This window comes from Oncorhynchus mykiss, chromosome 28 (genome assembly GCF_057628025.1).
Source record: "Oncorhynchus mykiss isolate SJ-2025 chromosome 28, ASM5762802v1, whole genome shotgun sequence".
Taxonomy (NCBI): domain Eukaryota; kingdom Metazoa; phylum Chordata; class Actinopteri; order Salmoniformes; family Salmonidae; genus Oncorhynchus; species Oncorhynchus mykiss.
This window is the reverse complement of record NC_143049.1, coordinates 20,252,559-20,258,875: the sequence shown is the minus strand read 5'-3', so window position 1 is coordinate 20,258,875 and position 6,317 is coordinate 20,252,559.

Here is a 6,317-nt window from a genome sequence, read left to right as displayed (position 1 = left end):
AAAATGCCATGACATGATGTAATTCAAAAATATAAATGATATCTGTTCTTATATTGGTTTCAAAGTTAAATCGATTATAATTATAACCCTGCTTGATATGTCCGTATTGCATATAGTATTGGTATCTGTAGGTAGGCTAATCAAAAATAACATAAGGTTTTCTGTGTGTAAACTCTATCAGAATGTTAAACCCATAGAAATAGAATCACTCATTCTAGTTCTGTGGTTACTGGTTAGACTCATAATCATTCAGTTTGGGGTGTGGAATCCGTGTTCATTGACTATTAATAGAAGACAATAAAATTATATCAATCTCAACCGTCAGATAATGATGTTGAACTGGCCAGTTGTGTTGGTGGCAAACACAAATTAAAAGCTAGGACTTTTATCAGTACAGAGATGAAACTCATGTACTGTTGTTATTTGTGTGTTATGATTTCAAGAGAACTACTGAGCACTGCTAATATCCTGCAGCATTATACATGGGTGTTGGACTAATGTTTCTGGGTCAGAAGAAGACATAGACTAAGTCATTATTTTAAAAATAATCTCAAATACACTATTAATAGGTTACAATACCTGCTAAAATTTTTGAAGGGGATTGTAGCCTAGAAACTACAGGACATGGCAACAGGCAGCCTCTAGATCTTACCACTGGGTGTCAGTGTGCACATCGTTCATCTGCATTGCAAACACAGTAGATTTTCAATAGAAAATACAAATTGGACCATACATATGCCACTGGGTAGAGATTAAGGGGACTTTTCTTATCAGCATCCCATTGACAGGTTAACCCTAACCTTAACCAAACCCTTATATTTCCCTTTGCATGTCAACCATATCCCCTTTTTTCCCATGCCACAGTCTACAATATATACAGTTGAAGACGGAAGTTTACATACACTTAGGTTGGAGTCATTAAAACTCGTTTTACAACCCCTCCACAAAGTTTTTGGCAAGTCGGTTAGGACATCTACTTTGTGCATGACACAAGTCATTTTTACAACAATTATTTACAGACAGATTATTTCACTTCTAATTCACTGTATCACAATTCCAGTGGATCAGAAGTTTACGTACACTAAGTTGACTGTGCCTTTAAACAGCTTGGAGAATTCCAGAAAATGATGTCATGGCTTTAGAAGCTTCTGATACGCTAATTTACATAATTTGAGTCAGTTGGATATGTACCTGTGGATGTATTTCAAGGCCTACCTTCAAACTCAGTGCCTCTTCGCTTGACATCATGGGAAAATAAAATAAATCAGCCTCAGAGAAATAATTGTAGAACTCCACAAGTCTGGTTCATCCTTGGGAGCTGAAGGTACCACGTTCATCTGTACAAACAATAGTATGCAAGTATAAACACCATGGGACCATGCAGCCGCAATACCGCTCAGGAAGGTAATGCGTTCTGTCTCTTAGAGATGAACGTACTTTGGTACGAAAGTGCAAATCAATCCCAGAACAACAGCAAAGGACCTTGTGAAGATGCTGGAGGAAACAGGTGCCAAAGTATCTACATCCACAGTAAAACGAGTCCTATATCGACATAACATGAAAGGCCGCTCAGCAAGGAAGAAGCCACTGCTCCAAAACCTCCATAAAAAAGCCAGACTACAGTTTGCAACAGCACATGGGGACAAAGATCGTACTTTTTGGAGAAATGTCCTCTGGTCTGATGAAACAAAAATGGAACTGTTTGGCCATAATGACCATCATTGTGTTTGGAGGAAAAGGGGGAGGCTTGCAAGCCATAGAACACCTTCTCAACGGTGAAGCAAGGGGGTTGTAAGCTCATGTTGTGGGGGTGCTTTGCTGCAAGAGGGACTGGAGCACTTCACAGAATAGATGGCATCATGAGGATAGAAAATTCTGAGGCTATATTGAAGCAACATCTCAAGACATCAGTCAGGAAGTTATCGCAAATTGGTCTTCCAAATAAACAATGACCCCAAGCATACTTCCAAAGTTGCAGCAAAATGGCTAGAGGACAACAAAGTCAAGGTATTGGAGTGGCCATCACAAAGCCCTGCCCTCAATCCTATAGAAAATGTGTGGGCAGAACTGAAAAGGTGTGTGCGAGCAAGGAGGTGTCACGTTCTGACCTTAGTTCTTTTGTTATGTCTTTGTTTTAGTATGGTAAGGGCGTGAGTTGGGTGGGTTGTCTATGTTCCTTTTTCTATGTGGTGTTTTTGTGTTTGGCCTGGTATGGTCCTCAATCAGAGGCAGGTGTCATTAGTTGTCTCTGATTGAGAATCATACTTAGGTAGCCTTTTCCCATCTGTGTGGTGTGGGTGATTATTTTCTGTTTCTTATCTGTACCAGACAGAACTGTTTCGGTTTCATTTCGTTCTCTTGTTGGTTTTGTATTTTAGTGTTCTGAGTTCTAGTAAAGAATATGAACACTTACCACGCTGCGCATTGGTCCTCACATTCTTCCACCACAGACAGCCGTTACAGCAGGCCTACAAACCTGACTCAGTTACACCAGCTCTGTCAGGAGGAATGGGACAAAATTCACCCAACTTATTGTGGGAAGCTTGTGGAAGGCTACCTGAAACTAGTGACCCAAGTTAAACAATTTAAGGGCAATGGTACCAAATACTAATTGAGTGTGTGTACACTTCTGACCCACTGGGAATGTGATGAAAGAAATAAAAGCTGAAATAAATCATTCTCTCTACTATTATTCTGACATTTCACATTCTTAAAATAAAGTGGTGATCCTAAGATCCTAAGACAGGGAATTTAAAAAAAACTGAGTTTAAATGTACTTTGCCAAGGTGTATGTAAACTTCTACTTCAACTGTAACCTGTGAAATGGCATTGAGACACAAGCTTTACAGATCCAATCAGTATTGTACATTACAACAATATTTTATATAATATTATTCTGTGTAAAATATCACAAAGTATACTCTAGTAATATACATACAAATTGATTGAATTATCAAAACATTTACTGTGGTGTCCATTTAGCAAAACAAACTGTTTTCACTTTCTTCCGCGGTGTTGGCTTTAGTTTCATCACTAGATTTGAATCCAGACTACTTTGTATGGTCTTCAGACCCCTACTGACCTTAGTACAGAGTGCAGGTCTCTACATCAGGAGGTAAAGACATGCTGGCCAAAAATAACACCGGCTGAGCGATTATGAGAAAGTGACTGTCACGTTCTGACCTTTATTCCTTTGTTTTGTCTTTATTTAGTATGGTCAGGGCGTGAGTTGGGGTGGGCAGTCTATGTTTGTTTTTCTATATTTTCTATTTCTGTGTTTGGCCTGATATGGTTCTCAATCAGAGGCAGCTGTCTATTGTTGTCCCTGATTGAGAACCACATTTAGGTAGCCTGTTTTCCTTTGTGTTTTGTGGGTGGTTATTTTCAGTCTATGTGTGTCTGCACCAGACATAACTGTTTTGGTTGTGTTTTTGTTATTGATTTAAATAAGATGAACACTAACCACGCTGCGTTTTGGTCCTCTCCTTCTTCCACCCAAGACAGCCGTTACAGTGACAAACTCTGTGTAACTGATATGAGCTTGGCGGAACCATGTCATTATTATTATCTTTATGGTTGGATTAATGGTCTAAGAACGTATAGAAATGAACTCCTTATATCAGCATAAAGAGTGTCATCTGTAGCATAGGCTGTTTGACAATTCAAATCGAAGTTTATTGGTCGCATACACAGTTTATATATTTGGGACTCCTGTGTGGTGCAGCAGTCTAAGGCACCGCATCTCAGCACAAGTGGTGTCACTGCAGTCCCTGGTTCAAATCCAGGCTGCATCACATCTGGATGTGATTGGGAGTCTCATAGGGTGGCTGTCACGAATCCCGCCGAAGATGGTATCTCTTCCTGTTCGGGGCGGTCGTCGTCGCTGGCCTATTAGCTGACATCGATTCCCTTTCCTTTTGTTCTCTGTTTATTGGTGTTGGTGTATCAGTGTGATCTCTATTTTTCCGGTCAGTTTTAGTCCGTGTATTTTGGACGGGTTGTTTCATGCGCCTTTGTGTTTTGCATGTCCGTGTCTCCGCTGTCTTTGGAATAAAAGATCCACGTACGGAATTACCTGCTCTCTGCGCTTGACTCCTCCACTCACCATTCATAGAAGTCATAACAGTGGCGCACAATTGGCCCAGTATCGTCCAGGTTTGGCTGTCATTGTAAATAAGAATTTGTTCTTAACTGACTTTCCTAGTTAAATAAATATATTTAAGGTTTATTTGGATTTGTTCACATTTGCAGCTAAAAGCTTAATTGCGGTGTACATAAGCCCAACTTAAGTAAACAAAAAATATGAGATGTAGTATACAATATTACAGTTCAGCAGCATTAAGCAGTCTCACAAACTATGGCATAGGGCTGTTGTAGAACCTGTCAGTTAGAGTAGGGGGAAGGTTCAGTTTGTGACTGGATCGGGCAGATCTGCCACTGACATGGCCCCTTGTCTGAGGCAGCCATTTGTTGTCATCCTGGAACTTGTCGTTGGATCTTCTCAAGTCGGTTGTGTTGGTGGGCTGTGGGGACCTGGGTGCCATACTGGAGCGGGGCAGGCTACTCGAGCACTGGACGGACAAAGCAGGTGTAGAGTGTCAGAATGTTTAGCAGATGTTAAACAAAAATGTCAAACAAGTACACAACGTAATCAAAAACAATCTAGTTAACAACCCAAATCACACTTTATCACTAATCCAAATGCCATCTAGGCGTATATACACCAAAAATATATTCTTAGAATGATATGTATAGCAGTAGATTTGACACTCATCATATTAGTATCAGCTGATACCAGGTCAACATTTCACACTGTTATTATTACGACATAGTTACGGGTTTTTGTGTGATTTAATGTCAAATTGGTCTGAGCAGGTACTAAGTCTCCATTCTGTAGCTCTCTAATTATTCAGATTATTATGACACATAACTTTATAATTCTATACACTGATTGTATAAAACATTAGGAACACCTTCCTAATATTCCAACGCACCCCCTTCTGCCCACAGAACAGCCTTGAATCATTAGGGCATGGACTCTACAAGGTGTCGAAAGCGTTCCATAGGGATTCTGGCCCATGTTGACTCCAACGCTTTTTCAAATTCAAATCAAACCAAATTGTGTTTGTTCAAATGCGCCGAATACAACCTTACCATGAAGTGCTTACTTACAAGCCCTTAACCAACAATGCAGTTCAAGAAATAGAGTTAAGAAAAGTACAGGTTAGTCGAGATCATTTGTACATGTAGATAGGGGTAAAGTGACTACGCATAGATAATAAACAGTGAGTAGCAGCCATGTGAAAACAAAGGGGGGAGGGGGGTTCAATGTAAATAGTCCGGGTGGCAATTTGATTAATTGTTCAGCAGTCTTATGGCTTGGGGATAGAAGCTGTTAAGGAGCCTTTTGGTCCTAGACTTGGCGCTCCGGTACCGCTTGCCGTGTGGTAGTAAAGAGAACAGGCTATGATTTGGGTGACTGGAGTCTTTGACCATTTTTGGGCCTTCCTCTGACATCGCCTAGTACATAGGTCCTGGATGGCAGGAAGCTTGGCCCCCGTGATGTACTGGGCCGTACTCACTACCCTCTGTAGCGCCTTACAGTCAGATGCAGAGCAGTTGCCATACCAGGCGGTGATGCAACCATGCTCTCAATGGTGCAGCTGTAGATCTTTTTGAGGATCTGGGGACCCATGACAAATCTTTTCAGTCTCCTGACAGAGAAAAGGTGCTGTCGTGCCCTCTTCACAACTGTTTTGGTGTGTTTGATAGTTCGTTGATGATGTGGACACCAAGGAACTTGAAACTCTCGACCAGCTCCACTACAGCCCTGTTGATGTTAAATCCACTTCAGTCAGTGTAGATGAAGGTAGGACACAGGTTAAAGAAGGATTTTTAATCCTTGAGACAACTGAGACATGGAACGTGTATAAGTGCCATTCAGAGGGTGAATGGGTAAGACAACATATTTAATCACCTTTGAACAGGGTATGGAAGGTGCCAGGCGCACCAGTTTGAGTGTCAAGAACTGCAAAACTGCTGGAAAAAGCTTTTTTGGGGTGATTAAGGACATCTTCATAACAATCACCATGCAGTTGAGACTACAAATGTGTCATTATCCTTAAATGTTTTAATTTCATGCCTATTTCATTGCCCGAGATCTTGGAAGAGCATGTGTAGTACTGTATGTAGGAGGAAATTCAACTATCGCCCCGTAGCACTCACTTCTGTAATCATTTAACACAAGATTTTTGTTTGATTTTTCAATTGTTCAGTTAAAAAAAGTATGCGGATAGCATTTCCTGGAGAATGTTACT